Below are 23,918 nucleotides of genomic sequence, written 5' to 3' on the forward strand. Positions count from 1 at the left end.
AGATAAATTCTCGTCCTAGTCTGAGTCAAAAGGCAGAAGACAGATAGATGTCCCTAGTCAGTCAGACACACAGAATGAATTCTCCCTCACTCTTCTTTTTTGTTCTATTCCAGGGTCCTCAGTGGATTTGATGAGGCCCATCCACATTGTAAAGGGTCAGTCTGCTTTACTCAATCTACCACTTCAAATGTTAATCTCATCTGTAGTCACCTTCATTGACACACCCAGAATATTTAATCAAATGTCTGGGCACCCTGTAGCCCAGTCAAGTTGACATATAAATTAAGTATCACACATACTTTTTTTTTTTTTTTTAACAAACTGCATGTTTCTCTGTAATATAATAGTGACATAAATTGTGACTGGCTAATAACTCATGTGTGCATAGGACCTGGCATATTTGCAGGAGGTGCTTAATGCATGTTTGTTAAAAAGGAAACAAATGAGTGAAAAGAAATTGAAAGAAGTATTTTAATTTAGGTTAGATTAGGGATGGGTAAGTGTGGGAGTTGGGTAGAGGTTGAGTTTCTGCCTAATAGCAATTTGATTTCATTATCTTTTAAGGAAGGGGAAACTGTCAAACTTTTGTTTGAGGTTTTATTACAATTTCAACTGGTAGTTTTGAGGAACCAGGCAGTAAATTTTATTCTTATTCTTGGTGATTGAAACATCATTGTATAAATGGATGGGATATTCTCTCCTCCAAGGAAAAGAATCAGTTCAAAATCCCTATAATTGAGAAAACATAATTTGAAAACAATTTATGATTTTAAAAAATCCTAGTAGGTCCCATAAGGAAATAAACTCTACACAGGGTCTCCCCTTAAACATAAATTGAGTTTAATTTTCTTGGCCAAGCTTTTCTTCATGCATACTGCAGAGGAAACTTCAGATCAGCCCAGACCTTGTCACAGTGCTCAATTAAAAGTCTGAATTAATAAAGCTGTCTTAATTGGTCTGACAGAACTAGCAATATGACCTCATCACCCAGCTACACCTCTCTGATCTCCTGGATTTAAAATTTCCATAAAGGACAGAGAGGAATTAGCAAATTCCTGATTTCTTAATAATGTACCACACTCACAGTTATAACATTCAATGCCCCAGCTCACAACTTTATCTACCAATCTAGAATATGTTCTGGAGCTAGTTCAATTAACTTAGCTATCAAAATGCTAAGCTTGATAGCTCATTTATCTTTCTGTCGCACAACTCGACATTACAATACGGTGGTGATTGATCTTGCATCTTCCAGGTACCATATAGTATAAAAACTAAGAGAAGATTAATTAAAAGCTGTCTTACCCAGACAGGTTTTTAAATAAGTTTTAGATTTACACTATATATCAGCTGAAGCAGAAAGAGATTCTAAGACCAGGAGCTCTGTAACACCAGTTGGATTTTTCTTTTATGTAGAATATGTATGCAGTAGTCCTGATGACCATTATTGTTCTTTCATACATCTTGAATACCAACATGAAGCAGAGAGACCCTGCAACAAATGTCCTCTAGCTGTCTCCGTCCCAGTGGAGCGTAACACACAGCACACGTGGAAAACGTGTTGCGCAAATAAGCCACACACACAGCACGACTTAGAAGTTAGTTCTGTATTTTTCCTAGGAATTGGAAGTTTGAGAAATTTTAAGTGAATATGGAGGAAAATGAAATCTAGCACTGAGAAAAAGGAGAAACTCAAATAAATATAATCTTACGTTTAAGGGAGAGTCTTTTATGAATTGGTAAAAGGTACCTACAATGATCATTGTAGCTACCACGGAGTGAACTATTGTGTCACATAGCTTATTTACATGATCTCCAATCTTTATAATAATTTTAAAGGTTAATTATTACTGTGCCCATTTTGTAGATAAGGAAACCAGTGTCCTAAAGTGTTCAGTTCCATGGCCAAAGCCTCACAGAATGGGGATTTGCATTACAGGTCTGTTATCTTGGCTCTGTAGGCCACTGCACCATGCTGCCTTCCACCTACAGCAGAGCAGCGAATGCACCCACATACATTTTCTGTGTAGGTTGTTTGGGCTATTATGACAAAATACCACAGATGTGGTAGCTTATAAACAACAGAAATTTATTTCTTACTATCTGGAGATTGGAAATTCAAGATCATGGCGTGGTGAGGATCCTCTTCTGGGTATCTCATTGTGTCCTTATGTAGTGGAAGGGGTCGGGGATCTCTCTTTTATAAGGGCACTGATGTCATTCATGAGGACTCCACCCTTGTGACCCAAGAATTTCCCAAAGTCCCTGCTTCCTAACACTATCACTTGGGGGCTAAGATTTCAGCATGTTAATTTGGGGGTGGGAGGACATCAGACCAGACCAGACCAGACCAGCACGAGCAGAACTTTGAGAGACAAAAAAAAATTTGATTCATTGTAGGGTATTCAAGTTTAAGTTCTCTGTTTGCAGAAATTTGTGGCTTCCATGGGATATGCCTCATCCCAGTGTTTCTTTCTAGTCAGCCAGGGGATTCCTTGTGGACTTGAGACCCTCAAATTATGTAACAGTCTCAATGAGTGAAAACATTTAAACATTTTAAGTTTCTTGACAAGAAAATCACCAAATTATATTTTTTCTACATTTAAAATGAATAGCTGAGCTGTCCTTACAAAGCTTTAAACTTGCAGCCCCAAAGATTCTTAAAAATTACTGTATAGGAAACACTGTCAAACCCTTACAATCATAAACACTAACCATATGCTTTGAATGATTATACTGATTGCATCTATAGGTTTTACGTTTAAGAAGGGAAGCCACTTTCTCCAGTTTTTATCCAAAGGGAAGGGAAAGGAAAATAAAATGTAATGTTAACACCTGATGAATAGTAAGCAGTGGTCCTTATTGCAAATAATTGAATTCATCAAGCATATACTGAGTATCTTCTGAATATCAGGCACTCTGCTAGGCACTATTGTGAACACAAAGATTTTTTAAGATACAGTTCTCTTCCTGAGGGATCTAGTCTAGTAGGAGAATAAGATTACATCTGTACATAAAACAAAATGTTAAAATAATTATTCAAAGACACGATCTATGAGAAAATAATTTTCTTTAATAACCTGAACATTTGTCTTTAAAAAAAAAATAATGTTTATTTGAGAGAGAGAGAGAGGGAGGGAGAGAGAGAGAGGGAGGGAGAGAGAGAACTGAGGAAGGGCAGAGAGAGAGGGAGATACAATCCGAAGGAATCTTCAGGCTCTGAGCTGTCAGCATGGAGTCTGAGGTAGGGCTTGAACCCATGAACTTTGAGACAATGACCTGAGTCAAAATTGGCCACTCAACTGACTGAGCCACCCAGGTACCCCTACCTGGACATTTATCTTTTTGGCTGATTCTCAAGTTAGAATTTGGATAAATGTCCATGAGGTAGTGAATCCTGGACCCTGCCCACAGTAGGATTTCTTCTTAGGGACGAAACTCATCAATTAACATGATGCAGCAAGGGTGTAGAGCAAATCCCAGGTTCTCTGGAGATAGGCCAATAGTCTCCAAGTTACCTGTGTAGACAGAGGGGTTATGATAACATGTACACTTTAGGAATCATTGACCTTTGGGAATCAAGTAAAATTCTAACCTTCTGTGGTAAGCAGAATTCTAAAGATGTCCCCTTTACCCCACTTCCCCCCAGAGATTTCAAATCCCTGCTTATTCAGTCAAATGCTAATCTACATATTGTTGTGAAGGAACTTTGAAGATATAATTAAGTCCCTAAATTCCTTGATTTAAACACAGGAGGTTATTTGGGTGGACATTTATCAGATGAAACTTTTAAAAGCAAAAAGTGTTCTCTGGCTAGCAACAGAAGAGGAAGTCATTGCTGGCTTAAAGATGGAGGGAGCCACATGACAAGGAGGGGGTATGAACTTTAGAAGCTGTAAGTGACAGCTGACAACTAGCAAGGAACTGGACTCTGCCAACAACATGGATGAAGGTTGGAAGATTTATTCTCAGAATGTCTGCAGAAGAACCCAGCCTGGTTAATATCTTGATTGCAATCTTGTGGTATCCTGAGCACAGAACCCAGTGGAGCCCACCTGGATTTTTGGTGTACAGAGTTGAAAACAATTAAATGGCTATTGCTATAGACTGCTGGGGTAATTTGTTATATAGCAATAGAAAACAGGTACACTATTAAAACTCATGGAGGCTCTGTGCCTAATATATCCAAGTTAAGGAGATGTCAGAGCCTCTGTACTCAGGGACTATGTTTTTTCTGATGAGTGGGAGGATCAAACCTTCATTTTATGTGATAGTCACCATGGAGTAAAAAGAAGATCCTAAGCTTTGGGATCTCACAATCTGTCTTCAAGCCCTAGCTCTGTGATTTATCCACTGTGTTACCTGGCACAACTCCTCTCAGTCATGTTGGCTGCATCTGCAAAATAGACTTCATCTTCTTTATTGGACAGGAGTATCAGGCAGATGAAATGAGATAATAACATATGAAATATAGTAAGTGCTCAGTAAATGCTATCTTTAATTGTGTTATTTGGTTAATTGATTTTCATTGTCTCTTCTTGAATTGTATAACTGTATGGAGAAGCACCTCATCAAGGTGCTAATAGCTAGAGACTCAGTATCATAAACCTCTCATAGGTGGCCAAGGGTAACCTCTTTAAAATTTCCTCCCAAAGCAGGAAAGGCAGTTTATTTCCCTTTTATTGATGATACTTCTTAAAACTAGTTTAATCTGGGTATTTACCAAGTGTGTGTGGTCAGGATTTACTATTGTTTCATTTTCTGATTTTAGGTCTGAGTTAGTCTCCTCATGGGTGGTGATAAGGGTTTATTAACTATGTTTTTGAGGAAATAACTATTTCTTGAATTATGAACATAGCACAGTTTGAAAACTGAGGAAGAATATTGCAGGGAATTTTTATTCATCTCTCCTCTGGAAATTCTCTATGCAGTGGTCTTCAAAGTGCATTTCCTGGAATTTGTTTAAAATGTCCAATCTTGGGCCCAACCCCAGGCCTATGGAGTTAGAACTCTTGGGATTGGGGCCTAGAAGTCTGTATTGAAATCAGGTCTCTGCAATGTATCTCAGACTTGGAGACCACTGCCCTAAGAGATTAGGGTGACTCCTAGCTGTCCTCAAAATTTTAAGTAGAGTTCTTATTTTTAAAATGATGAACATAACTACAGAGAATTAATGAGAAAGATAATGAATGATTCAATTCTATAAGAGACTGAGCACTTAGTTGATATGCCTCCTAAATTTTGCATGTATATTAAAAGTTTGTAAAATGAACCACTGTATAAATGTATAGGAAACTAGTTTTTTAAAGAAAAGAAATTAGGTGGCAAATTCTTTTGTAAAGTTAAAACTCTGATTTTTCTGTTTTGTAAGCAGATTTTCATGTATTGAATTTTCTTAGGAGAAGGCAGATTGTATCTGGTGGTTTTATGCATTGGAAATGCTTCTGAAGAAATATTTGATTAGTTGATATGGGAGTCAAAATATGCTAGGTTGTAGAAAACTGAGAAAATTGCCATTTTTACTGTAAATGCTTTTAAAATGGAATTTGATACTTTTTCCATAGTTTAATTTCCAAAGCTTCTCCCACCCCCTCTGAAAGTGGCACAAAGAAGGGTAAAGCAACATGATTTACTGGTAAGAATGTGAGCCCTTGTTCTGGGTTCTCCCAGTTATCACTGTGTGACCTTGGGCAAGTTCAATAAGGAGACTGTCAGGTTGTGGTCAAGCTTCTCTAGGCCAGTGTTTCTCAAATTTGAGCATGCATCAAAATGACTTGCTGAGCTGGTTAAAGCACAGATTGTCTGGGGTTGGGGTCTGCTAGTGTCACGGCTTTAGCTAATAGCCCAATTTTAGTTCGAGCTGGAGAAAATGGCTGGTTGCTGTGTTCCATGATCCACCTCAGGAATATGGCAGGAGGATGAGTCACAAACTGGTTTAAGGAACCACTTCGTAAGAAAACTCCTGTGGTTAAAAGAGAGACTGAGCTTTTTTTCTGAATGAAAGCAAATGATGCTAGGAAGTATCTCTGTAATACTTTGTCCTTCAGGGTTGTCTGGGTTGAATAAATACATGTAGAGTAACCTTTCCAACACTATTGTAATGCAAGAAGTGTCAAATGTATATCAAAATTGTTTCAACAAGTCAATTGATAATAATTTATAATATAATATTTTTTAAAAAATTACTTATAAATTATAACTTACATTTAAACCTTACTTTGAATTGGGAGATTCTAATTTACTGACATGATATTATTAAGGAAAAAGCAGATAAGTTGAGTAAAGGTATCTCCTCCACTACAGAAAGCAGATCGGGTTATTAGGCATTACATTATAGAAACATAAACTCCAGTGGCTAGGGGTCTATTTGCTAATCCTTTTCTATCTTTCATAATATAGTATCAACTATGCTAGTGAACAATTATAATAGCTCATGTAGAGTGCTTACTATGTACCGGGCATTTTCCTAAGCACTGTACATTTACTCACTCATTTAATCTGTGCAACAACCCTTTGAAGTAGGTGCTAGTCTTACTTCTAAAGGAAAGGTTGAAGTTACTGGTCCAAAGTCACAGAGCTGCTAAGTGACAGAGCCAGAGTTCAAACTCAGAGTCTGGAGAGCCCATGTTCTAAAAACCCTTGTTCTATATTGAGCTCTGGGAGAAGAATGATTTCTGCTTTAGTGCTCTGTGACTTGGCCAGGTAGATCTATCTTCAGAAGACCAGGGTGCCTCACAAACAGACCCCTTTTCCTGGCCTATGCTGCACACAGACCTTTTCCACTGCAGTGCCATCGATCAACTAGTGATACTTAACACATGTTAAGTACTCATCACATTATTTTACTGCATTAATTCCTCCTTTTGCTTTGGAACTTTCTCTAACTTTTCTTGGGAAACTTTTCACCTCAAATCTATGTGTAAACCAGGCCCCCAGCCCTGTGGCATACAGGGTGCACATAGGAAAGCCAGTATCTCCTGCCTGTCTCTATGACTTCTAGAGTCTTCTCCCTTTATTTCACCATTGCTCTTATCCCCTCTGCCATCTCACTGTCTGCTAGCTCTTCTCTCTGGTCTCATCCCCTGTATCTACCTGCATCTTAGCCCCCCCTGGACTTGAAGATAAAAATAGCTCCCCTCATTTGCCTCTTGATCCTTGGTAGACTTTGGATTTACTAACTGAATCCTGTCCTTTTGAGCCATTTGAGGGAACTATCCACACAAGACCTAGTTCTGGCCCATTGTGGTCCTGTGCAAGGGGCAGGAATGAGACCGGAGTATAGAATCTCATTCAAACAAAGTTGTTACTAACTTCACATCACATGTGCATTTTAATAGTGGCCTGTCATGGTCCAGTGGTTTATTGGAGGCAGAGAGCAGGCTCCAGGAAGGTCAAACATGTTTGACCAGTGAGTACCCTTCAATTCAGACCTAGTCTAACATGCATAAGGCATCTCTGAGGCTGACTCTTAATATATATTATTTTTAATTAATGAAAGTGGAAACAATCTAACATCACGATTTAAATCACATTTTGTTAAATTAATTTGTCCTGTAGGGATTCTCTGACAGATGGAACAAACCTGGCCTAGGAGCAGTCTTTCCTAAATCTTTCAAGTCAGGCATTCACAAAACCTGGAAAAGGAAATGATGGACAAATTACATCTAGAGATCCTTTGTTTGTTCAGGTCATTCAGGATATCATTATCACGTTAATGGAATTTTCTTATTTCTATTTGCAGATCCTTTTGTGTGCACGTTGTAATCTGATTTGGAGCGGAGAGGGAAAAACCCTCCTTCATTTTCATCTTTCTGAAAGCTTAGCTCACATCCTCAATGTGTTGAGCCAACAGATTTATTAGTTATCATGAAAGAGATGCCCTTTACCTTTTCATTTTTGCTGTCTCTAATTTTCTGACTTTTATTTAATTCTAATTTTGTCAATTGACTATAACTTATCCATGTTCTGGTGTGTGCTTAGGCCAGAAGACCCTACAGATCCCTATAGTCTAAGGTAGGAAGTAAAAGCTAAACCTAGTTTCAGTGTTTAGGGATAACTCTAGCAAAAAAGTATCTTTAATTTTAACTATATTTAAGTGCGTGTCTTCTCACTCCATCAAAGTAGTTAAATTGACTGTAAGGATAGTCCCAGGTTCACTGCAAAAGAATTTAATTCTTCATTTGATTTTACCCAGAGAGAACATTTTTATAGCGTTGTGATTCAGGAATGATCATTTCATTCGCAAATGGTGTGTTTTAAGCAGTAAACAAATATTACTTTCCAGACCCAAAGATAAGTTTAGGCAAAGCTCAAATCATCTGGTGCTAAATCTGGAGCCCAATTTCAAACAGGTTGACTGTGTTTTCTTTATGGTGCAATATGACTATGTCAGGATGTGGAAATTTTATACTGTGCTAGCAATGATAAGAGGGAGCAACAACCTTAACAAGAGTTGATCGAAGGTTCCAATCAAATACCATGTCTGCACTCTTGGAAAATTACAGCTCATATAACAGATCTTATAGAAAATCTTTTCATTTCTATGAATTTCACTAAATCAGAGAATTTCCTTGCTACTTTATTTGGTTTCCTTCCTTCCATAAGTAATTACTCTTTATTTTAAGTGACAGAATCAATTTAATTTTGCATTTTTTCATCTTTATATAGACTTTGGCAAAGATTAATCTGTCCAGAATATTCTGGGTACTTGGCTCCAGTGTTACAGGATTGTAAATGGGATGCAGCAAACAGCTTGCCTTTCCTGCCTTTTAAGTTTCTTTGAATGTAAATTATATGACAAAAGGGTGTCTCCTTGCACCTTCTCAGTCCATACTGAAGACAGAGAGAACTATACTCAGAGTTGCTGCATGTCCATCCATAAACTTACTACTACCCTTCTGGGGATTAGAAAATACCTGATGCTGTGAGAAAAAAAGTCAGTAAAAAATTCACTCATGGCTAATTCTTTCTCTTGTCCATTGTGTTGACTGTATGTCTCTCCTCTTGCAATCTTGTTCCTCTTCTCATTTTTTTTTCCAATTGACCTCTTCTTTGGTTTTCCTTTTTTTAAAAATTTTAAGTTTATTTATTTAGTTTTGAGAAAAGAGAGAGAAAGAAAGAAAGAAAGAATGAATGAATGAATGAATCTGAAGTAGGTTCCAGGCTTCATCCTGTCAGTGCAGAGCCCTGTGTGGGGCTCGAACCTACAAACTGTGAGATCATGACCAGAACTGAAATCAAGAGTCAGACACTTAACTGACTGATACACCAAGGCGCACCTGATTTTCCTTTTTAGAAAATAATTTTTTCTATATTCTTTTCCTATCCCTTTTAAGTTAGTCCTTCTTCTCTTGGGGCTCCATTTCCCATTCTTCCTCCTTGATTTAGTTTAGCCCTTTCTCTTAATCAGGAGCAGAGATGCTTTTACTATTGTAATCTGAAGTAAACTGGTTGTTTTGAAGGCTTCACTAAAAATCAACTTCTGTGCCCAAACCCTCCCCAACAAGCAGATAAATCTGCTGTTTGACCAGTCTGTTCCCTCTGTGTGTGCATATACATATCCTAAGAAGCGTGTGTGTGTCATGTGTGCATGTGCGCATGTGCATGTATGTGTGTGTTGGGAATATGGGAAGTAAGGAAATAAGGTAGCATGAGGTTGATCACGCCATCTCCTTTTGGGCACCAAGTCCAAAAGGATTGGGCACCAAATCCCATCACTTTCCATTCCCTTTACCCTCAACTCAAATCTCTCTCTTTTTTTCACATATACTTAGTTTCACTGTATGTTATTATAGAATTTTAGAATTTGAAGGCAAGAATAGAGTTAACTTAGAACTTCATTTTACAGATAAGGATATTGACTTACATAAAGATTTATTTAAGATCATTCAGGAAATTGGTAATAATTAGAAGGACTATATTATCCAATCTACAACTAATACTCATAATCTGACAGTAATGGTCATAATAACAACAAAGACAAAAACAAGAACAGTAATTATCACTGTTAATTGATTACCTATATTTCCAGTCTTGCATAAGACATATGCTTTAAAAAAATTATTCATTTGGGTGCCTGGGTGGCTCAGTCAGTTAAGTGTCTGGCTTCGGCCCATGTCATGATTTCATAGTTTGTGAGTTTGAGCCCCACATTGGGCTCTGTGCTGACAGCTCAGAGCCTGGAGCCTGCTTCAGATTCTGTGTCCCCATCTCTCTGTGCTTCTCCCCCCGCTCACACTCTCTCTCAAAAATGAATAAACATTAAAAAAATAAAATAAAAAATTATTCATTATTATTATTTATTTAAAAAAATTTAAATTGAATTATGGCTGACATATAACATTATATTAGTTTCAGGTGTACAATGTAATGATTTGATATTTATATATATTGGGAAGTGCTCACCACAATGTCTAGTTAACACCTATCACTACACATGGTTACAATGTTTCTTTCATGTGATGAGAAATTTTAAGATCTACTTTCTTAGCAACTTTCAAATATGCAATACAGTATTATTAATAGTAGTTGCCAAGTTGTCCATTATATCCCTGCAGTATATCTTATTTGATCCTCCTCCAACAGCTTACTGTGTGGTAGGTTATTATTTTTTATTACAATTTTATAGATAATGGAGGCTTAAATGTAAATCCACTTCATAGATAATGAAAGGGCAAATCTATGTCGGAAACCCAAGTCTCTCCAATAACAAAATGTGTGTCCTACATAGTGGTGTATGGCAGCCATCTTATACTCATTCGTAAGGGCTGATTGTTGGTATCTCTTTCTAACTCTCATCGTTCAGTGGCTTGAAATCAACCATGATAGAAGTATTTATACCATGGAAATTGGCAAAAGCTACATATCAGGTCATGATTTTTATTTGCCAGAGAGCTGAGACATGTTAAACATTTATCAACACACTCCTGCCTCCATGTGTTTATAATGTTCTTTTAACAATGTAATGAGATTTTTAAACATCATGACTTGCCTAGAAAATCTGGGTTATCTGATCACTGTAGCATTGCTAGAAAAATCTAAACTAAAAATCACATGTCTACACACTCTTGAGTTAGTGCCCTTTTTGCCATCCCTTGCTGGAATTTATTTTCTGTTGTGATCTTAAGTTCACTAGTTATGTGTTAGAGAAGGAACATTTGGTTGAAGGAACAGGAACCCATTCAATAAGTGTAAGCTGATCAGGGGAAATGTATTGGAAAGATCCAGGGGCCCTGGGGCATCTGCCCCACAGGGTCCTACCACAGGAAGCATAGCTTCCTAATGGAGTGGAGCATGGACTGGAAGGGCAGTCCTGTACCTTTACTTCATTACTCGTGAACTTCATGCTTTTGTGTCATTACATCTCTGTGTACATCCATGTCTGTGGAGCTGCCTTTTCTGCTTCGGTGTGATATACCTAAACACCCCGATTCACCTGGATTCTCATTCCAAACAAGGACAAGCAGCCTTAGTCTTTTCTAACTCCATTTCCCATTTTCTAGGAGAGAAACACCTCTCAGTCCCACATGAGTCATTTGTCTAATTGGCATGGATGGGTAAAAACAGAGCATCTTATATATCAGGCTGTGGACCGGGAGGTTTCTCTAAGAAGAGAAGACAGGAACAGGGAGGAGAGGATTCTCAACTTTAGTAAATTTGCTTGGGAGGGAGAGGGTGAAAAATGAAGAGGAAGAAAGGCTACGTTGTAAGCCATTTGAGGGAAGAAGCTGGGTTTTACTCATTTCAAAATATCTGTTATCTTGCCTTATAGTTAGTTGTATTTAATAGGAAATAGGAGCTGAAAGGGAAGAGTTGTTCTTATAGACAAGAATACATTTCTCCAAACTGTCAAAAAAAAAAAAGCCCTTCAGTAAGAGAAAAAAAGACTAAGAAATGTTCTATAAACAAAACTGTTTTGGTGTTCGATACAGATTGATACCAATCTGCATGGATCCTTATTGGTCATCAAAGAGCTTATGATGTCACTTCCAAAATTCAGGTGGGACCAGTTCAACATGAAAGTTTACTATTTTCAGATTCCCTCCCACCTTGCTTTACCCCCTTACAAGGTTATGACTAAAACAGAACCAGTCTAAATATAATCATTTCATGAAATTACATGCAAATAGAAGAAATCATACTCAAATTGAGGAAAATGACCATGTTTTTCAAAGTCAATCTTTAGAAAATAGCTTTTAAAATAAGTGCAATACCATCCTTACTTTTTTATGGTTAATGAGGAGCAAAACAACGTGCCCTCAGGATCAGGAGCTCTAGAGTTCAAATGATCAATGCAATTGGAAAAACTTCTTAGCCCGCATATTGGACTTAAAATCTCATAAGGATTTTACTGGCTAATGCTTTCACTTGTCCTGGGAAGTGTTGTTAAGATTAAAAATAATTGCACAAAAGCCAGTCTAAATTTTCCAAGATTTTAGAAAGAACAACGGTTTAGACTGAGGGCTTGAATTTATTTTACCCTTTGTAATATCTGAATTTATTATTAATACATTATCTTTGAAATGCTGTAAACATAATTTAATCATCTGCTAATTTGGGGAGTGCTGATTATCCACATGGAAATTTACTCACAGCACATCTTGTCTCTAACTTCCCGGTAACGTAACCTTTTCTGCTTAAACAACTCCTCCAGTGACATTATCGCCATCTCACTAAGTGTATTCTTACGTGGCATTGCAGCCTGCTAGGAACTGGAGGAGGTACATTCTGGCTGACTTGGTGTAAAAGATAAAATAAGACGATCAATGACTCTAGTTTTTCTAATTTCTCTTTCCCTTTCTCTTCCTCTTATTCCCCACCTTTTCCTTGCCAGGTGTGAGACAGATGGCCATGCAGTGGTGTATAAATAAGGGTCCCTATAATCCAGCTGGTGCTTTTTTTCTTTTGTACCTGTGGTGTTGCGTTTATCCAGCCACCAGTGAGGATCAAGGAGAACTGTGTGGCAGGAATAGGTGGGGACATACTGGACTGATGTTTCTCCCCACTATTATACACTAGAATGGCCATGCAAGTTGTAAAAATAATGAAATGCTTTTGTACTTATTGACAAATAGTCATTGGTCTCAGCCCCTTAGCATATAACTGCTTCTTTTATCTACGAGTCTGGCTTCCAGTGTTCTAACTCTAGGATATCCGGAACCTTCCCACAGTCAGCAGGATTGATATTTGGTACAGAAAGGGGCCTTGGGACTTCCTTGATTGCTTTTTAAGCTACTCTTGTTTGTTTGTTTTTATCCTCTGTGCAACCCACCCAAATCCTCATACATTTCAGACAAGTGGTCAAAGCATAATTCCAGTGATATGCATGGTGGTTCTAGTATTAAGTCAAGTTTATCTTCTTTAAGGAACTGAAGAAATACTTGACCATGTTTTAAGTGAAATATTTCTGCCCACACTCTGTCTAGATCATCTCCTTCTTGTGCTTTGGTTCAGACTTGGCCATTATTTCAGTTAGGATGCTGTCCGTTGCAAATGACAGAATACCTAATTTAAATTCATCTGTGTCATGTAAGTAAGCAGCTACAGGGAAAGGTTTAAGTTGTGGCTTCATCCACATGATGTCACCAGGATTCATATTCTCTTTTTCTGTTTTGGCCTCACTTTCTTTGTAATAAGCCTCCACCTGTTCTCAGATTCACTATAGCAGCTCTCTCGTTTATTTCCTGAGAGAGCGAGAGAGAGCAAGAGAGAGCAAGCAAGCACAGGAATATTCCTCTAATGTTTCTAAAAGAATACCTTGGGGCACCTGGGTGGCTCAGTTGGTTAAGCGTCCAACTTCGGCTCAGGTCATGATCTCACGATTCGTGGGTTCGAGCCCCACATCGGGCTCTGTGCTGACAGCTCAGAGCGGGGAGCCTGCTTCAGATTCTGTGCCTCCCTTTCTCTCTGACCTTCCCCTGTTCACACTGTCTCTCTCTCAGAAATAAATAAAACATTTAAAAAGAAAAAAGGAAAAAAGAACGCCTTAAAACTAAAATTGAATCTTTTTGGCCTTCTTGGCTTGGTGTAGGTCCAGTGTCCATCCCTGAAGTAATAATTGTGGCCAGAGGAGCGGGGTGTGCTGATTGGCTTAACCTGGTTCATGTGCTCTACTCTGATATCTGGGATTGGAGATGCTTCACTAAAAATACACAGATTGGGACAGGGGAGGGTGGATCCTTAAATGAAGGGGATTCTCACTTGTTAGCACTTGAGGGTAGTAGATGCTGATAAGAATGTGTCCTATGTTGATAAAAAAGTGTTTTTTTTCCATGTTATTTGTATCCTGTCTCTAAATGGATAGTTCTTTGTATGGGTAATTTTACTCTAACTGTGGAGAATTTTCAGTCTGTCATAACTACTCAAAATAATACCCTAACTGCAAAACTTCATAAACTATGTTTCTATATTCTTAATTTGCTACTATGCAGATTGTACAATGTCAGACCTGAGGGAGCTAGAATAATAAGGTATATGGTGCAGAGACCTTGTCCAAGTGCTTCTCTGTTTTGTCTCCAGTACTTAGGGGACAAATAAATACTTGAGAAAACACAGATTTCCTCTCCCTCTGCACTTTCTGCAAGAGGCGTGTCTCTTGTTACTGAGGAATGCTGCTGCTGCTGTGTATGTTGTGTGTCCCTCGCTACACTGGGAGCTGGTGGTAGGATGAGTTCTATAAATCACCTTGATCTTTGGTAGGAAGAACACACTTCTTGTAGGAAGGGATACTTGAAAAGTGGTCATTTTATATGGAAGTCACTCACTTTGTTACCTCTTGTGTCTCAGACATAACAGATAACTCTCTTCCTTGTAGTTCCTCTGGGGTTTCACTATTTAACTTGCTCATGCCCACTAACAGTGAGCTATTTCACCTGGGCTCCGATCCATTGCTAGAAGGAATAGCTTTTGTAGTGACACTGATGGTTTTCCGGACTTGAGGGCAGGAAAAAAATGGGACCTTGCACTTTTCAACCTATTGCCAGTACGTGCAACTATTTATATACAGGGTTTCTGTGTGTGTGTGTGAGTCTTACAGTTTCATATAATTTTCTTCTGTGTAGCAATCATAGGCCAATAAAGGAGCCCTGGAGGAGGCATGTGGTTTTCATCCATAGGTTGGGAATTCATGGAGGTTTCTTTGATTTCTGATCGTATAAGAATTTGCCACCATGCTCAGCCCCAGAATGAGCCATAAAGTGGCAAACTCCAAGATCTCTTTTGTTGATGAGTGGCATCCCTGACCATGGTTCATACAACACTCATATACCACTGCACTAGTTATCTGATCCTCATAAGAGCCTCGTGAGGGAGCTGGGGGCAGAGATTGGTCTGCTCATTTTACCAATAAGTAAACTAAGATTCAGACAGAAGTTACTTTAACCTCACAGTTAAAGCTGTGCAGAACTGGATCCAAATCAGGTTCTTAGACTTCTAATCTAGTAGCTTTTCCTTGTTTCATTTGGCATCAAACTTGGGTCTTTTATTTCTAGAACGATATCTATGCTGCTGAAAGAAGGGCCCTATGGGCACTCACTCTGTGGCTCTCAGGACATCACATGTAGCTGTTTATGCATCTGCACTGGGGTCTCTGCTGCCAAACTGGAACTGAAGCAGTGGGAAAGTCTGGGACAAGGTTCTGGTTGGTCCCAGAGAAGACCCACTCACTGCTTCTGCATCATGTCCACCTTTGCACTGATCATCTTCTATATGTGTCCATAAGCCCTGTTTGCTCTTTCTTCCTCTTGTTGTGTGTTCTCCGGTCTCCTCCTCCTTTTACTGTCGGAAGCCAGTGTGAATGAGAGGTGTGGGAGCGCATTCTTACCTATGGTCTAATGGGATATCCAGCTTACTGACATCCAGGGAGACATGTTGATTCTTTTATTTTTGCATTTTTTAGTATAGTGTGAAAGTATCAAAAAATTCCCATTACTGAAAATTTAGAAAATTGACTTTCTTTTTCCATAGACATATTGTCCAGTTGTAATAAGCATACATACATATTTGTGTGAGACATTTTTCATCTAATTTTATTTTGTAAGGATTTTTATACATTTCTACACAGTTAGCATTGAGTGCCTACTACCAGCTAGGCGTTACTTTGAACTATTTTTACTAGTCTCTTCAGTCAATGGACTATGATTTACTCAATTATTTATCTATAGATGTACATTTTCCTCCCAATTTCCCTGCTATTATAAATAGGTGTGCAATGAATATATTTGAGTATACAGCTTTTTCTACACTTTTAAGGATAGATTTCAGTAAGTGGAATTATTGAATCAAAGAGCATAAATATTTTTATGGTTCTTAGTGCTAAATTGGTTTTCCAGAAAGGCTGTTCAAATTTACAACGCCACTGGCATTATAGAAAAATATCAGTTTCACTGGACCCTCATCAACATCTAATTTTATCATTTAACGGAATGCTAAGAGGCAAAAACAATGGCATTGTATATATTTTTTAAAGTTGCATTTTGTTACTTGGAAAGGGTGAGCAATTTTTGCATACTGTGCTTTCTAGTTTGTGAATTGTCTGTTTTCTTTTAGGACTGTGGATTTATAAATTGTTCCATTGTAGGTCAGATAACTGCACCAGCCAAGTTCTTGGAGGTGACAAGCCTTCCCAGGTTACAATATTCTTTCCTTCCCTTCCCTCCTGTGACAGGCTAATAGGACAGTGGCATTTGGTGCATCTGATTATTTCTAGAAAGATGCTAATGGTCTCTTTACCTTCTGCTTTGACAATGCAGCTGTGAAGGAGCCAGGATGCCAGTGTGCAGGGGCTGCTGCAGGATAAAAACCCACAGTGGCAGGAAATTACCCTAATAGGGTGAAAATTAAGAAACAACCCATGGTACAGCCTGTTTCCAGGATACAGGTAGTAGTTTCACGCCTTGGCAATTATTCCCTGAGAATCAATTTGGTGGTTCTTTAAAAAAAAATTAGATTTGAACCTTAAGGGGGTTAAAGAGAAAAGAATAAAAGCTTGGAAAATATTTAATTTTGTTTCATAAAGAAATTATTCTCCTCTTTCCCATTGAATAGAAAATGCAGCTCTTTTTAACTTTTTCTTGGTCTTCCCTATTTTGTGTAAAAACAGATTGTTTCATTATAGGTTATACATTTTTGGGGCTCAGGGAGAGGGTAGACACCTGCAAACAAAAAACGACCAGAGTCTTTTGATTCTTCACCTGCAAAAAAAATACCAGGCATGTCAAGCCACTGGTTGGCACAGGTGTTTGGTGGCCCATGAGGTAGCTGTCCTTGGGTTGGGAGGTTGAGTGGAGGGCAGGTGTGCTTGCATCTACCTGCATCTGTGTCAGGAATATAGGGCCTGAGTCCCTTAATGCTCTTCCTCCTCATCCCCAATCCTCTCTTGCACAACTGCCATTAAGACTCATGTAGAAAGGGCCACTCAGTTGTGTCTATTTTATCTACCTCTTTCTGATTTGGGTTTATAAGTTTTGCACTGACTGAGGAATCTACCAAACACTGAAAAAATACTCTTTTCTTGTGTGGAAAATATTCAATACTTAGTTTTTATTTAATTTATTCTGTGCATTTTTGGGGCATACAGTAACTCTGAGGAGTTAAAAGTGAAAGTACCCTTCCTTTAGCTTCAAAAGATAAGATTTGTGTTTTGTTGGCTAAGGGTATAGATAATAGTTACTAGATGGCGAAAGATGCTTCCTTGAGGCAAGTCATGCCTTGCTTTTCTCTGTGAATCTGAGTTCTTGGCACAGAGGAGATGCTCAGTTCTTGGTTATTAAACTGAGGGAAGTACTATGAAGGGCTTCTTTTTCATTCCCTGAAGCTTTCCTCCAGAGGATAAGGAAACAGCCTTTAGTGTATTCAGTAGATCTAATTTGATTTTAACAAATGTGTAGAAATTCTGCCCACTTATAGCATCACTGATTTCAGAGCTCTAGTTCATCTTGGAGCTCTAGTTCTCTAAATTTGCAATCTGTGATCTGTCAGAATGGAGCTAAAAAAAAGTCTCAAAATCCAGAAGCAAAGGGTAAAACTAACAAGATGGGATTTAATAGGGATTTAGCCAATGTTTTGTAAACAATTTTTGAATATATCCCGTGTGAAAAACCAGTGGAGAATGATGTTGCAGTCTTTGAAGTCAGTTTCTTAATAAGAAATAATAAGAGTAGATATAAAAAGTCTGACCCCGGTTTTACTCCCCCCAAAAAAGCAATGATACTTGTTAATTTGTTCATGTACTTAATTATATGATTTACTCATTAACAATATGAATTGAGCATTTAACACAACAGGCCCACTACTTGATGGAGATCTGCCTGAGTGGATAAGAACCAAGGGCTCTAGTCAACCAGCTGGGCTTGAATGCTTTCAGGGGTGGGCTGCTCTTTGCCTCCCAGAATGGGCCATTCATTTTAAAACAGCTCCCTAAAAATTTCTTATTAAATATTAACTCTAATACATTGGTCCTAATTCTACCATGTGAGAAGCTACAAAAAATATAATTCCTTTCTAAATTATATCCCTGGAAATAATTGTCTGAGGCTCCTGCTTATCTTTAAAAACTTAATTTGAACATCATCTCCTCTGTGAAACTCCTTAAGAGTTGTTTCTTCTCCTTTATTAAAATAGGCGTGGAGTCCTAAAACTTACTGTTCTTATTAGAACATCCTAGGGAATAATTAAAAATATAGATTCTAGAACTACATTCCAGTATATTAAGAAAACTCCCCAGAAAAGGCACTTGGTTCACAGGCTAGCATTTGTTAACTGCTGTGTAGAGGATATGAACTTGTACCCATGGAGCACTTACTATGTGCTTTGGTGTTTCTTTGTTTAGTTATTCTATCTATGCATTTTTATTTTCCTGTAAATATCTCCACTTTACCTATTAATTGTAATGTCACTATCTCATTATCTATCTATATTCTCCACCATACTTGGAAGGTTTTAAGTCATTTTTTGTATTCTCAAAGATTTATCACAGTGCATTGTACCTGATAGGATCACTGTAAGTGGTTATCCAGTGTATGAATGAGTGGAGTGTCAGGAACAAATTTAACAGTAACATTTGTACCACACTCTGAGGTGGGAAGACTCAACCGAGATTTTCAGAAAAGCTTTGGGTTACATGTTCATTACTACATCTAGGTCAGAGGGCTAGAGGGAGGAGGGCATCACCATAGGAGTTGGGAAACTTGGCTCATAGTCACAGCTTGGTCAAAGAATAACTGCTGAGGCCCAATAGTTTTTGTTTGTAAAAAGAAAGTATTTGCCTGTATAATCTGTTGGCTTTCTTCTAGCACCATGATTTATTTAGAGTCCTTGATATTGGCATCTGGACCAGGATAAAGAGGAGGGTAACTTGTTCAGTGAAAAAGATAGTGTGGGGTCAAGGGGAGGGAAGTGAAATGATGTGAGAGAGGGGGGAGGGGTAAGATATTGATAGAGGAATGTTCTCGAGGCACTGGGAAGATTGTTAGTAAGGGGTATTGACCGGTGTGTCTAGTGGCATCCTGCTGCAGGTGGAGGAGTGAAGGATATTCAAAAACTCTTCTCTCTCCCCTTATTCTAGTAGAGGGAATAGGAGGGAGAATGTGGATTGGTCAACTAAATCAGGTCTTTCTGAGATCTTTAGATATTCTTTATCATCCCTGGGTCATCAAATCAATAAAGATTCACTGAAGGTTTCATTGAAGGTGCAGTGGGCCTTTCATTTCAGAGACTTGCTTTGAATGGCTTGAAATAGTTACCACCTAATGGCTTGCTATATTCCTGGAGCCCTGAGCATCTGTTTAACATTCAGGCTGTGTGGTACCAGTGAGAGCTCCCAACAGAAAAGGGAATTAACTGTTTGGTGTGTTTTAATAAGTGAGTGAGCAAAGATCATGTGAATCGATTATCAATTTGGCTAACTTTCTTGCAGGGCTTGTGTAGAAGAATTAAATGCAAACAGACTGCATGTTTACCAAAGAGGAATACACCTTGAAGTGGATATTAGGATTCTCAAATGTGATTTTTGTAATGCATTGGACCTTTTTCTCCCCTTTCCTTATTTCTGTCAAGAACATGTATTGGAAATGAAGGTAGAATTCACTTTAAAAATGATTAGATACAGGACTAGCATACAGAAGATCTGTTCCTCCAATAGGTACTTTTAAGTCCATCCTATTACCTTCCTGTTAGTCCAGAGGTCATTTCCAGAACCTTAGGCTCCAGGGACACTTGAGGATGATACTTAGTTTGTACTGACACTGAGTGGGGGTGCCTTTACTTAAGAGGAGTCCCATTTATTCCATCTTACTTGCCTTAAGGAAGAGAAAGAGTACTTTCTTGGCAAAGACTCCCACAAAAAAGCTGAATTGATCTGGTTTTACCTACAGGATGTTCACTGTTTAGATAATAACTAGCAAAGTGGACTTAGAATGAACTTTGATTCTAGTTGTTCCTTATTATTCTTCATCTACTTCCCTCACCTTCATTCTTTGCTTTCTAACAGGGACACACAATTGTTTGTGTATTCATGGCTGGTGAATGTTGTTCCTCTAGCTGAGAAGCCAGCTTGGGGAGAGAGAAAGGGAGAGAGGGTGTGTGTGTCGGGGAGAGAGAGAGAGAGAGAGAGATGGACCTGTGAGAAGGAAGGGCCCAAGCCCTTGGACAAGCACTTTTATGAACCAGCATCCTCCTCTGTTTCCCCATTCCACTTGAGGACGTCTCTGTGATGGCACCTAACACAGGTATGTGTGACTCTGTGTGTCACTTTCTGCTATTCTCTGAGCACAGTACCAGGCACATAGCAGCTACTCAGTTACAGTTGTTGAATGCCTGAATGAATAACCTCTCTTGAACTATGAAGTGCTTCTTTGTTTTGTTTTGTTTTGTTTTGTTGTTTTCAACTGTTGGATCTTTCCTGGTATTCATAAATTTCTGGGCTGTGTTGTCAAGCACTGGTTTTCAGCTGCCTTACTGTTAAGTTGAATCTTAAAAAGCCCAATGATTTAATTGTTGGGTCCAGTAAACTGGAAGGCCAGAAGCTTACTGGGTCCAAAGAGGAGAAGCTGATCTTAATAAAACATGAGTGTTGAACTGACAGCGACATGCTGCATTCTTTGTATCTATCTTCAACAAGTAAACACAGATAACCTAAAGTAGCAAATTCATGGTAAAGTGAAGGAAGTTCCAAAAGGAGTTAGGACAAGAGAGTGGAGAAGAGAAACCATTGCATTTTTATGGATTGATGACATAATGGAGGTTGTGTGCAGGGCTGGCTCTGGACTGTGGAACCGTCAGGGGTTGCAGTCACTGTCCTGTCAGCATCCTCTGCTGCTCAAAGTGCCTTTTATGTCAGGTGCCCCCCGGTTGTAACACTAATGCCCAAAAGGCTTGGCTCCCATTTCCTGAATCTTTCCTACCGTGCATGTCACAACTCACCGACTTGTGTCTGCCTCCCTAGGGCCTGCTTGGTTGACCAAATTGCTTATATTTGATGAATTAAATTGTAGTAAGACCTGAAGGTTTGGTATTTTACTTCCCAGGGTTATTTGCATTTTAACTGGGTATGCAAGGACTCTTGGTTTAGCTCTAAGAAATAAATTACCAATGCTTGAATTCCCAACCAGGCAAGTGGGTGAAACAGATATTTTTCTTGGATTTATGTTCCAGTGTCAACCCTCAAATCATTTGAGGGCCAGCACATTTCTTTGCCTTCCTATTCCCACTTCTTCTTTTTCTTTGCCCTTTTCTTCTTCTATCTCCCCCTCTTCTTCCTTCTGCTATTCTTCTTTTTCTTCAAATTATTCTTCTTACAGATCCAAGTAGACGTGAGTCAGAATTTTTACTCAGTACTGCTTTGTAGTTAAAGGAAAGCTTGCCTAGTCACCTTGGCTTTAGAACTCTACTGGCAAATGAAGGTCATTGTGAGTGAGCTGGCAGAGGAAACCCTGAGACTGCGATTTGGATTTGCCCCTTCTAGGGCCAAAGGAATTGGACCTTTGTACTTTGGTAAATTGAAAATGTCCTTGGAGTTACCTGCTTACCGATGTGGAGAGTCATTATGTGGAAGGTTTGGGTCATTGTGTCTCTCCTCTGTGGAAGACAGAATGAGAAGAATGGGGTTAAATTCAGCAGCTAACACTTTGGAAAGGTTAACACAAATGGAAAACTTGGTGGTAGGTAAGTGAAGGAATTATTGTACATGGTACTAATAGCATAACCATTTCTATTCTAGATCTGTATTGTCAATAGAGTAGCCACTAGCCACAGTGGTTGCTGAGCATTTGAAATGTGGCTAGCCCAAACTGTGCTGCAAGTGTTAGCACACTTGTTGAACTGTGCTACAAGTGTTAAATACACTGGGTTTTGAAGGCTTTCTTTTTTAAAAAAAGTAAAATATAGGGGTATCTGGGTGGCTCAGCGGGTTAAGCATTCGACTTCAGCTCAGGTCATGGTCTTGCGGTCTGTGAGTTTGAGCCCTATTTTGGGCTCTGTGCTGACAGCTCAGAGCCTGGAACCTGCTTTGGATTCTGTGTCTCCCTCTCTCTGTGTCCCTACCCCCCCTCTCAAAAATAAATAAACATTAAAAAAGTAAAATATGTTGTTTTTTTAGTTAGATTATACTGTGTAATGTTTATAATATTTCTGACATTCAGTTAAATAAAAGATATTGTTAAAATTATTTTCAATTGTTTCTTTTGCTTTTTTCCAGGGGAGTTACTAGAAAATTTAAAATTACATCTGTGGCAACAGGGATGTCCACTCTCACCACTGTTGTTTAACATAGTACTGGAAGTCGTAGCATCAGCCATCAGACAACAAAAGGAAATAAAAGGCATCAGAATTGGCAAAGAGGAAGTCAAACTATCACTTTTCGCCGACGACATGATACTCTACATAGAAAACCCGACAGACTCCACCAGAAGCCTACTAGAANTTTTTAAAAATAATAAATAGAAAGTAAAAAATAGATGAAATTAATTTTATAATGTTTTTATTTAACCCAATATGTGTGAAATATTATCATTTCAATATTTAATCAATTAAAAAATCGTTAATGAGAAAAAAATAAAATAAAATAAAATTACATGTGTGGTTGGAATTAAAATTCTATTGGACAGTAGTACTGATATGCTGATATGGATCATTCATCTTTTTAGTGTACATGTTTTCTTTAATCATTGATAAGATATTAAGTCATATTTTACATTTATCCATTTTGTTGGATGAGTTTCCTCATTACCCCTGAAGTGTGCTTTGTAATCGGTACAGGGCTCTGGTGACAGGCCTGTTGGATATCACTTCCTGGAAATGTTTTGAGACATAGGAACTCTTGGGTGTGCATTTTGGGTGTGTGCTCAGGAGGATTTGATGGTGGTTCTCCTTCAGGAAGCAGCATTGAAACTTTAAAGGACAGGATTTTGCCTGTGGAAAAATATCTTATTTTGTGGGGAAGAGAGAACATCTTATTTTGCATATTACAAGATAGATTATATCTTTAATGAAAATGACAAGAGTTCCTTAGATCAACAATGAAGAATGAAAGGCTCTTACCTCAGGACAATTCAGATCCTCATTACTATTCAGGATTTCTTCTCTGCTATAGGTTATTCAAATTATTACCTGCCTAGATAGGCAATTAGGCTACAAGAGCTATGCTATAATCTCTGTGTATTACTTAAGATTGAATTTGGCTGTAAGTAACAATAAAACCCAGCAAATAGGGGCTTTAAAAAGATAGAAGTATACTTCTCTCCTATATGAAACGTGGTGGGATGGAGTCCTGAGTTGGTATAGTGGCTTTTGTTTTGCCGTGTCCTCAGGGACCTACACTCCTTTTAGCTCCTACTTGGCCATCCCTACTGTGGCTCTGTCTCTCATGCTACCAGATGACATCCTCCACATTCTAGAAGGTGAGGAAGAAAAAGGGACAAAAGAGA

At 38.4% G+C, this 23,918-nt stretch overlaps 1 long non-coding RNA gene across 2 annotated transcripts; it reads right to left on the reverse strand.

The window, feature by feature from the left end:
- Positions 1-3,091: 3,091 nt before the first annotated feature.
- Positions 3,092-23,918, reverse strand: LOC144242009 (uncharacterized). Of its 2 annotated transcripts, none has more exons than XR_013338264.1 (5): positions 23,533-23,918; positions 22,023-22,071; positions 7,583-7,634; positions 4,363-4,417; positions 3,092-3,518 (listed from the first exon to the last, which is right to left on the reverse strand). It is a non-coding gene; the product is annotated as an uncharacterized LOC144242009 (long non-coding RNA). The 2 variants fall into 2 exon arrangements; XR_013338265.1 differs by having other exon boundaries at positions 22,015-22,071.

Source organism: Crocuta crocuta, unplaced genomic scaffold (assembly GCF_008692635.1).
Source record: "Crocuta crocuta isolate KB4526 unplaced genomic scaffold, BGI_CrCroc_1.0 scaffold87, whole genome shotgun sequence".
Lineage (NCBI taxonomy): Eukaryota > Metazoa > Chordata > Mammalia > Carnivora > Hyaenidae > Crocuta > Crocuta crocuta.